This window comes from Agelaius phoeniceus, chromosome 6 (genome assembly GCF_051311805.1).
Source record: "Agelaius phoeniceus isolate bAgePho1 chromosome 6, bAgePho1.hap1, whole genome shotgun sequence".
NCBI lineage: Eukaryota > Metazoa > Chordata > Aves > Passeriformes > Icteridae > Agelaius > Agelaius phoeniceus.
In genome coordinates this window covers 63028001-63039431 of record NC_135270.1, presented here as the reverse complement: position 1 = coordinate 63039431, position 11431 = coordinate 63028001, and positions in this window count along the sequence as shown.

The following is an 11431-nucleotide window of genomic DNA, read 5'->3' as shown; positions in this document are numbered from 1 at the left end:
ATTTCCAGGAAATCCAGGATGATTTGCCTTCTTTCCATGGGTTTGGCATGGGGAAAATGCAGCATTTCAGTTCCTTGGGAAATAAAAATCAAAGTAGAAATAAAAATAAAAATAGAAATAAAAATAAAAATAGTAAAAGTATAAACATAAATTTTAAAATATAGTGTAAATATAAATATAAATGATGTCGATATATAAATGTATAAAAATAAAAATATATAAATAATATCAATAATATGAATACAAGCATAAGGACAGTGGGGTCGTGTAGGACACCACAGACTCTTGTGAGGGTAAAATGAGTAAATCCTGTGAAAACTGTGGAAAATATTTACACAAATTCCAGGTTTAAATGTGGAAGTGCTCCGATTGTATCCCCACACGCCCTAATTGCTCTTTATGCATGCAATTGCATGATTTTAATGTGCTCTCATCATAATTACAGCAGTAAATTAAGGGACATAATTGCCCATGCAGATGTGCCATGCCTGGCTTTTTGTCCCTTTTCTACTCCAAGATTTTTGAAGCACCAGAAAATGACAGAAGGTCACGGAACCTCGGGATTCTGGGATGATTTGGGTTGGAAGAGATCAGCTCATTCCATGCCCTGCCTTGGGTTCTGCTCTCCCAGGCTCCTCCAAATTCATCCAAAAGGATAAAGGGAATGGTTTCTTACCTGGTTTTAGGAGCATTTCAAATATCAATGAGGAACTCTTAAATACTGGGAGAAGTGGCTCCAGCTCTTTCTTTGGGAGGTGCCCAAGGAATGCCTGGAGGTGGCACTCAGGGCTCTGGGCTGGGGACAAGGTGGGGACTGGTCACAGCTTGAACTTGGTGATCTTGGAGGGCTTTTCCAACTGAAGTAATTCCATGATTCTGTCTGGGATATCTGTAGGTGGTGGAAATTCCTCTGCTGAGGATGATTTTCCCAAATCCCACTTTTTTTCCTTCGCCTGCTTTCCTGGTTTTATTTATTTTTAACATCTTTCCTATTTTTATTTATTTTTAATCACCTTTCCTTCTGTTCTGTTCGACCTCTGCTCAGAACTCTTCCTCTCCGCCCTCCTGGCAGCTGGACCCCAGTCCTCATCCTGACCTTTCCAAGTCCCCTTCTCTAAAGGTTCCCTTAATTCCGTGGCCCATCCCAGAATAGCAATTTTCTGGATTAATCCCGGGTTACTGGGTGAGTCATTTTGTTTATTTGTATAAAACGCCTTCGCTTCATTCCGCCCTCCCAAATCCCGGGATGAAAAGGGAGGATGAGCAGATCATAATGCCGGATATTTTTATTCCTAGAAGGAGATTATAATGCACATTTCCTGGGGCTGAGGGAGATTGGGATGATGGGAAAGCTGCCATGGGAAGCTGTGGCCAGCTCTGCACCCATGGAATTAATTCCAGTGGGTTTTTGGTTATTTTTTTTTTCCTGGATGCTGTGACAGAACCTCTCCCTCTCTTCCCATTTCATGAGAAGCTTCTTCCCAGCTCCAGGAATTTGGGAGCGCCTATCGGAATATTCTGTGGATTTGTTCAGTTTTGAGAGGTGGAATCATAATAATAAATAAATTTTTAGGGGAACAAACCCCAAGGAAACGTGAAAGCAGGAATGGTGACTCCCTCATTTCTAGCTCAATGAGTCAAACACAGGGAATATCCATAATCCCTACTGGAAAAGCTGAGTTAAATTGTTGTCCTGGGAAAAGTGGGGGGAAAGGGCAACAAAATCGTCCCATTTTTGTCAGTTTGGAGGGATTTGTGGGACAAGTCAAACACAGGGAATATCCATTATCCCTCCTGGAAAAGCTCAGTTAAATTGTTGTCTTGGGAATAGGAGGGAAAAAAGGGCAACAAAATCGTCCCATTTTCCTCAGTCTGGAGGAATTTTTGGGACAAATCAAACACAGGGAATATTCATAATCCCTCCTAGAAAAGCTCAGTTAAATTGTTAGTTGTATCCTTGCAAAAGGAGGGAGGAAAGAGCAACCAAATCTTCCTGGTTTTTCCAGTTTGGAAGGATTTGTGGGACACATCTCCCATGCTCACCCACCCCTCCCAGCCAGGGAATCCTGGAACTTGGCTTTTCCTAACAAAAATGACAGAAGTGACTTCCTGCATCCTGGAGGCTCCTGCTGCACTAAAATAAAAATAAAATGCAAAAATATAAAATTCCCAAGGAAAGGAAATAAACGCATTCCATAAACCCCAACATGACCCCGTTGCTTTTCCTTACTCCAGCTGCTGTGTGAGCAAAGGCACTTCCAGAATTCCACGTTTGAAAGCCCCACTGTGCTTTGGGAATCTGTTGCCAGCCAGGGATTTTGCAGCCAAGCGACCAAAAATAAAGGGAATATTTGATCCAACTTTTCCAGCCCTGGTTTCACCTTAGGAGCAGCCAAGAATGTTGTGGCCCTTCAAAAAGGAAAAAAGGTTTAAATTTCCAGCTTCCTCACTTCTCACTCCATGAGGAGCTTCTCCCCAGCTCTGGATGTCCAGGAGTTTAAGAATTGCATTTTGGAATTTCATTTTATGGATTTGTTCAAGTCTGGGAGGTGGGACAACAATAATACTGCTTTTCCATGACAAAATTTTCCCAAATATCCAATCCAAACCTGCCCTGGCCCAGCCTGAGGCCGTTCCCTCTGCTCCTGTCCCTGTTCCCTGGGAGCAGAGCCCGACACCCCTGGCTGTGCCCTCCTGGCAGGGAATTCTGGAAATTTTCCATCATTTCCACCTGGTTGAACATTTTATTCCTCAGCTGGGCAGCAGGGAATTGTCCGAGCTGCTGGAATTCCTTATCCACAAAATTCAAACACCTTAACAAGTTGTGGGTGACCTTTGTGCGGTGGACAGGTGGAGACAGCCGGTTTTACCTGGATGATGGAATTCCCACTGGACAGGAACAAGGATGAACTGGTGAATCGTGGAATCATGGAAAGGGTTCAAGGGATGTTGAATCCCATCCAGTTCCACCCCCTTCCATGGGCAGGGGCACCTTCCACTATCCCAGGTTTTTCCAAGCCCCATTAAACCTGGCCTTGGACATTTCCAGGGAATTCCACTTGAAATCCCAGCTAGAGCAGAGTTTATTTCAAAGTAGCCAGATAAACAACTGGAAATTCCAGAGCCTGACCCCCTTCTGGGACAGGAGGATTCCTTGGGACAAGGCTGCCTGTCAGATTCCTTAAAAATCCACAATTATTGGATTTATCACCATATTTCCCTGTGGATCATATCCCATTTCTCTGGCTGGTTGCACAGAGCCTCAGCCCTCATCCCATGCTGGATTTTGGCCTCAGGAGCAGCAGAACTTTCCCATCCACAGCTGGAAACATCCCAGACTATTTGATGATAAGGTTTGCAAAGGGCTGAGCCGTATTTTCTTCCCTATTCCTGGCAGGAAAAATCAACCCCACCCATCCAACAGGTTCAAATAAACAACTAAAAAAGCTGCATCGTGGATATATTACACAGGAAATCTTATTTAAATCCATTTATTCACTACATTGGGAACCTTATTTAAATCCATTTATTCACTACATTTAAATAAAAGTCAGAGAAAAGAAAAAAAAATTTAAAAAAAAATTGGCATCACAAATATTGTGGGTTTTGTCATGTTTTCTGTACATCAAATATTTGTTTTACTGCAGAACTTCCCAGGAATCTTGCTGGGAGCTGCCAGGGAATTGCCAGCAATTATTTCCTTGGTATTTGCTTAAATAGCCCTGAGGTTTAATATTCTGAAATATCCTGGGAAGGCAAAACTCTGAACTCTGCTGCTGCCCAGAGATGAATTTTTATTCCAGAAAATTCGGAAGCAATTCCACATCTCTCACTCCTGCCAGAGTGCAGGAACAGGAGACATTTTCCAGCAGCCTCGTTGTCCATGACAGGGAAAATTTTTAGGGGGGACAGCCTGAAAGGCATGAAGAGATCTGGGAAAAAGCAAAAAACTATGGAAAAATTCCATAATTCCACCTGTGGAGTGCTCAATCCATCAATATCCTACAAGAGGTTCCTTCCCTCCCTTCCTTCTTCCTTCCTTTCCTTTCTTTCTCCCTTCCTCTTCTCCTTGTTGGTCCTTCTGCTCCATGGATCCAATAAATCCACGTCACCCTTTGGGGAGATCTGACCTTGCTTTGGGACCCCTGGAATTTTTCCTGCATTGTTTGCAGATGCTGGGGAATGTTACAGCCTTGAACTGGGCCTGCAGGAACACCCAGACACACCCCAAAAAAAAATTGGATTTGGGGAATTTCTCGGTTTGGCTTTTGTAGATGGAAAGGCTGGGGAGGAGAAGGCTCCAGGGAGAGCTCAGAGCCCCTGGCAGGGCCTGAAGGGGCTCCAGGAGAGCTGGAGAGGGACTGGGGACAAGGGATGGAGGGACAGGAGCCAGGGAATGGCTGCCAGTGCCAGAGGGCAGGGATGGGTGGGAGATTGGGAATTGGGAATTCCTGGCTGGGCTGGGATTGCCAGAGCAGCTGGGGCTGCCCCTGGATCCCTGGCAGTGCCCAAGGCCAGGCTGGACACTGGGGCTTGGAGCAGCCTGGGACAGTGGAAGATTGGGATGGGATGGGATGGGATGGGATGGGATGGGATCCATGGGATCCATGGGATCCAATGGGATTCAATGGGATTCAATGGGATGGGATGGGATTCAAGGTCCTTCCCACCCCGCTCCTTCCAGAATTCTGTGGCATTGTCCTCTCCCCTTTTCCCACACTGCTCCTTTTTAGCATGAATAAAAGCATTATCCCTTCCATAATACTTCTTATTACTATAAATAGATACAAAAATCTAATTTTAGATTATTTTGATCTGATGTTTTTTAAACTCGAACTTTGGGTATTTAAACAGATTTTTCAATCCATGGTGTCAATGTGCCCACTTGAATAACCTGAACACACTCCACTGGGCTATTAATTACATTTAAATAATAATAATTTAATTGTATTACATTGTGCATATTTAAACATGCCATTGAACAGAAGGAATTTCTGCCCCCACAACCACAGCCTGCCCATATTAATAATTTGGAGGATTAACATAAGAAAACCTCCACAGAAATCCAGCTTTGTTTGCTGACCTGAGGTTTCCACTTTCTGCAATAAATTTGGGCCAATCCAGACTGCAAATATTTATTGCTGTCCTCAGAGCCATTAGCAGAGCTTCAGTCAATGAAAGATGAAAACCCTGAGGCCAAGAAGTGGTTTAAGATCCAAAAAAAAATCATTTATTGCATGAGGAAAGCCCAAAATGACGTCTGGGAGGGCAAAATTCCGTGAGATGTTGTCACAGAGGGTGGTTCCACCCAGAATAACGCCTGTCCTGGGAGATGGAGCCTTTGGAATTCCAAACGGACCGCTGGCATTTGGTGCCATGGACCTCATCCCAAAGAAATTAGCTCTGAACATGAATTCTGTTCAACGCATTCCCAAAAAGCAGCAGCAGGTGGGATTGGTGCTGCTCACATGAGGTTGACTGGGAAACACAAGGCCCACGAGGCAAAATCTGCGTCCGCTTCCAACACTTCCAGGGATTTCATTTGGATGGAGGGCTGGAATCCAATCTCCATCTCCTGCTGGCATTGCTGTCACAGCACCCAGGTCAGATTTGTTCCCAAAGGCTCAGGGGGGCAGGTGGCAAATCCATGGTCTCTGCTCCTTGGAAATGCCTTGGAATTTCTTTTTCCTGCTTTGGCTGCTGCTGCTTTAGAAATAACTTCCCCTAAACCCACATCGGTGGGGTTGAAACCTTGGAACCCAGAATGGTTTGGGTTGAAAGGACCTTGAATCTCATCCCATTCCATGGGCAGGGACACCTCCCATCGTCCCAGGTGGCTCCAAGCCCCAATGTCCAACCTGGCCCCAGCGTGTCCCTGGATTCCAAGGGCAGCCCCAGCTGCTCTGGCAATTCCAGCCCAGCCCGGAATTCCCAATTCCCAATCTCCCACCCATCCCTGCCCTCTGGCACTGGGAGCCATTCCCTGGCTCCTGTCCCTCCATCCCTTGTCCCCAGTCCCTCTCCAGCTCTCCTGGAGCCCCTTCAGGTACCCTCAGCTCTCCCTGGAGCCTTCTCCTCTCCAGGTGAACATTCCCAGCTCTCTCAGCCTTTCCTCACAGCAGAGTTTATATTTTCTGTTCTCTTTAAAGGAAAAATTATACAGAAAAAGAAGTAAAAAAAACCCCAACAACCGTGAAAGGCTTTAAAAGTCCTATTTCTCTTTTCCTCCCTCAAAAATGAAGTTTTTATTGCTTTTCCTGGTCAGGCCTAAGGCAGGATTTGCTATTTGAAAAACAAACTGCCAGCAGCCTCCAGCAAAGACAAGCTGCAGCCTCTGCTTTCTTCCCTCTGCCTGTGATTTCCTTGCCTTTGTAAATATTTCTTCCAAGCAAGAAATCCAGCAGGATTTATTTGATCAACCGCACGTTTCTGCACAATCCTTTGGGGAACGTCAGGTAGGATTTGTAACCAGATCCAGATGGAAGTGGGGCTCAGGGAGGAGTGAGGTTGGAGGGGTTTATCCCATCTAACCTTGGGATGTTCCTTATTAAATCCTTAAGCCAGTGAAGCTCCTGAACTTTGGCAATATAAAGGACATTTCCTATTTGTCAGCGGGCAGCTCTGTGCCTTTCCCAAAAGGCAGGAAGTGGGGTTTGGCTCCAGAGTCCATGGAAATGTTCCCAGGGTCCCAGAGCTGAGGAGGCGAGTCAGGAAAATCTCTTGGAGAGCATCAAGTGCCAGCCAGGACCCCGTGGAGGATGCAGGGAGGAGGTGGGGAAAGGATGGGATTTTAAATGGGGGTTCTTAAATCCATCCCGGAACTCTGAGGAGGAACAGGGGGGGATTTTGGGGTCTCCCATGCAGGGTCAGGAGTTGGACTGATGATCCCTGTAAATCCAATTGCCTTGGTTTGGAGAGCCAGGTGCCTGCTAAGGAAGGCAGGAGCCTCCCCTGAAATGGAGAATGTGAACCCTCCCCACCCCTCCCAATTGCTATAAATTTTACATTAAAGGGCTCTCAGGCAAAAATATGGGAGCAAGAAATAACAGTTCTTTAATAGGGAAGAAAATCAAAGGATAAAATGAACAATGCAGTGACCAAACCAACAGTGCCAGAGTCAGAACCCAGCCTGACACCCTGTGGGTCAGGGTGCTGGCAGCAGCCCCATTGGAATTGTGGCTCAGCCCTCCTGCAGTGCCAGGGGTGGCTCTGCTGGAGCAGGGATCCTGGAGAAGGGTGGGGGCTTCCTCTGCAGATCCAGGGGAAGGAGAGGCAGCTGCTGCTCCTCTGGGCAATCCAGTGCAGAAGCTGTGCTGGTGTTCCAGAATCTCCAGATTATATCCAGGCAGGAATGCTTGGCTCCTCCCTCTGGGCTCACATCTCCCAATGGGATGCTGTAGTTCTTATCAGCCATGCAGGGACATTCCATGGCTGTTATCAGCAGGTGTGTCCCCAGTTGTGGAAGAGATAAGGAAAAACTGTCCAATGAACAGAAGGCAACTGCCATGCAGGTGGCAAATAGAAAACAATTTGCTTGGCAATTCAGGACACCAGCTCAGGTTATTCCATGATTCCATGATTCAGTGGAGAGTCAGTTTATGCCAATAAAAAAAGAGCTTTTTCTCCCATTCTTTGCAAATCCCTAAGAATTGCTGCTCAGAACAGCAAGTTCCATGAAAAGCCAGGGAAGCGGTGGCAGCTGCAGGCACAATCCTGCCAGGAATGCCGGTGATCCCGGCTCCACCTGGGACTGAAGGCTCATCCAAGCTCACTTCCACCCTCTGTGCTTCATTTCCCTGCTTTATCCATCCCCCTGGGGCTGGAGAGGGAGCTCAGGGAGCTCCCCTCTCCTCTTGCTGCCCTGGGCCAAAATATCTTTTCCTTAGTGCACAGATCCGACATTTGAGCATGGATCTGGGTCCAGGAGCAGCTCTGGATGGAGGGAAAAGGCACAGCCCACTTCCCAAAAGTCTGGGAAATGTTTGGAAATCGGTTAAAAAGAGCAAATAAACCATGGGTGAACTTCTGCCTTTTATCCTCCTTTCCTTAATTCCTAGGAGCCTGTGGAGGGCTAAAGGGATCCAAACCAGTGGGGACACAGGGCTGGAAGTGTGGATGGTTCCAGGCATTTGGAATTCGTGGTTTGCTAATCCCAGAATTCAGGGCAGGAAGTGTGGATGGTTCCAGACATTTGGAATTCATGGTTTGCTAATCCCAGAATTCAGGGCAGGAAGTGTGGATGGTTCCAGACATTTGGAATTTATGGTTTGCTAATCCCAGAATTCAGGGCAGGAAGCGTGGATGGTTCCAGACATTTGGAATTTATGGTTTGCTAATCCCAGAATTCAGGGCAGGAAGCGTGGATGGTTCCAGACATTTGGAATTTGTGGTTTGATAATCCCAGAATTCAGGGCAGGAAGTGTGGATGATTCCAGGCATTTGGAATTCATGGTTTGCTAATCCCAGAATTCAGGGCAGGAAGTGTGGATGGTTCCGGACATTTGGAATTTATGGTTTGCTAATCCCAGAATTCAGGGCAGGAAGCGTGGATGGTTCCAGACATTTGGAATTTATGGTTTGCTAATCCCAGAATTCAGGGCAGGAAGCGTGGATGGTTCCAGACATTTGGAATTCATGGTTTGCTAATCCCAGAATTCCAGGATGGATCAGGCTGGAAGGGGCCACAGAGGGTCACTGGTGCCAGTCCCTGCCCAGGGCACAGGATTGTGTCCATGTGGCTCTGGAATATCCCAGGGAGGAGACTCCAGCCCCTGTCTGGGCTCTGCTCAGGGCTGGGCACTGCCCAGGGCAGGAATTCTGCCTCCTGTGCCTGGGAATTCCTGGGATCAATCCTGCTTATTTCTCTTGTCCCACTTCTGGGCACCACCAAGAAGATCCTGGTTCAGTTCATGGCAATTTTTTTCCCATTTAGGAAAAAAAAAACCAGTGCCCCAAATTCTGCACTGAAGCAGACCTGGATCAATGCTCATGCCCGGCTGCTTAAATCCAGAATTAAACCTTCCTTCCAGAAGGGAGGTTCTATGTAAACCCTCAAAAAAAAATGCTCCTTTTAAATACCTCCAGACTCTTTGGGAAACCAAACCGAAGCAGGAACTTTTGAGCAGCAGGAATGTGCAGTGTGGGCACTAAATCACCCAGATTGCTGCAGGTTTGTGCTTCTGCTCAGCAGCTCAGCTCTGCTCCCTCCCCAGAATGTGCCAAGTGCTGCTCCTGCAGCAGCTGAGCCAGCACAATCCTCCTGATGGCCCCTCTGCCACCTTCGTTCTGCTCCAGCTGCTCCCAGAGCTTCATTTCTTCCGCCACTTGCTCCATTAAGGATTTTATCCCAATTATTGAGGCTCCCCATCCCCCTGGCCACGGAATCTCAGAGATTTCCCCTCATGGGGCGTTGGGGTGCATCTGCCTCAGCCTGGGAGAGCTCAGAGCCCAAAGGGGCTCCAGGAGAGTTGGAGAGGGACTGGGGACAAGGCATGGAGGGACAGGAGCCAGGGAATGGCTCCCAGTGCCAGAGGGCAGGGATGGGTGGGAGATTGGGAATTGGGAATTCCTGGCTGGGCTGGAATTGCCAGAGCAGCTGGGGCTGCTCCTGGATCCCTGGCAGTGCCCAAGGCCAGGCTGGACACTGGGACACCCTGGGACAGTGGGAGGTGTCCCTGCCATGGCAGGGGTGGCTCTGGGTGGGTTTAGGGTCCCTTCCAATCCAAAGCTCCTCCCAGAATTCCAAGATTCTCCAAAACCTGGTGTCTGTGGCCCTGCACAGCAAAGGGAGAGCAGGGAACTGCAGAGTTCATTTCACTCCCTAAATCAAAACCTAATCAGAACCTAATAAAAATGGACAAATCTCTAATTGTGTTTCACACCGGTTTTCTTTCACGGCCAGAGTCAATATTCCAACAATAAAGCTGATCCCAGAATAAACCTGGATTATCAAACCCATTTGGTTTGTTGGATAAATGAATCATCATGCCCTCAATAATCCCAGCAGCTCACGCAGATTTGTGCAGCACTGCAAACAAAAGGGGAAATTCCATAAATGCTCGTTAATTTTTCGTCCTTTCCTCCTCCTCCCAAGATTTCTCCAATCCTCCAATCAAAGCATATCCTTGAAACCAAGTCCTTCTCCTCTCCTGAGCCAAACATTTCCTCACTCAGAACAGCCCAAGGCTTGATGTAATCCTGTGTTTGGCTTTGGAAAACTCAGGGAAATCCAATACTCAGGGAGAGATGGGGGATCCCATCTGGCAGAGCTGAAACAGGCACTGCAATAATGGATAAACCCCAGCAAGGAGAGCTCCTGGTGGTCCTCACAAACTTCCCAAAAGTTTGGGCACAAAAAAAGCTCACAACATCTGAACATTTATAAAAATCTCGGGGGGAAAAAAAAGCTAAAAACAAAATGGAGAAATCCCCAGCAACTTTATAATCCCACTTTTGGGGATCTGTGGAACAACCTGCTTCTGACATGTGCCATAACCACATCTCCACCAACTTCAGAGCTGTTGAGGGGCTTTAATATTCAGATATTTAATGAGGTGCCCAATTAAACTGAAGTACAGCCATTTGTGCTGCCATTTCTCACAGGAACCCGAGGGATTTGAGTCTCTGACTCGTTAGGACTTGGATGTGTAAAGCCTTTGTGGGGCTGGAAAATAAAAAGGGAGAAAAAATAAATTCCTTTGCATTGTTCTGATGGAGAAGAGGGGATTAGGAAGGGTAGGATGGGAAGGCTGGGTACAAAATTCCTTGGGGAGCAAAGGAGGCAAGGCAGGGATGGTTCCACAGCTGAGGACATGGAAGAACGGGGAAAATCTTGGCTTCTGTAATTTGCATCTCCCTGGATGGAGCCAGATCCATTTCAAGTTTCAAAGGAAAGTTGTTCACCTGGAAAAGAGAAGGATCCAGGGAGAGCTCAGAGCCCCTGGCAGGGCCTGCAGGGGCTCCAGGAGAGCTGGAGAGGGACTGGGGACAAGGGATGGAGGGACAGGAGCCAGGGAATGGCTGCCAGTGCCAGAGGGCAGGGATGGGTGGGAGATTGGAAATTGGGAATTCCTGGCTGGGAGGGTGAAGAGACCCTGGAATGGAATTCCCAGAGAAGCTGTGGCTGCCCCTGGCAGTGCCCAAGGCCAGGTTGGATGAGGCTTGGAGCAGCCTGGGACAGTGGAAGGTATCCCTTGGTGGAAGTAGATGGCCTTTAAGGTCCCTTTCAACCCAAACCATTCCATGACTTTAATTCCATGAGAATCCTAGAAATTAATGACCAATCCCTATAAATTACTCATCTGCTTTAAAAAAAAAAAAATAAGAATCTGTAAATTTGAATTCACCTCCTCTCTCCATCTTTTCCTATTTTGAAAGAAAGAAAAAGCCAGAGATGCTTTTCCTGGAATAAACTCTTGGTCGTGAAATCATC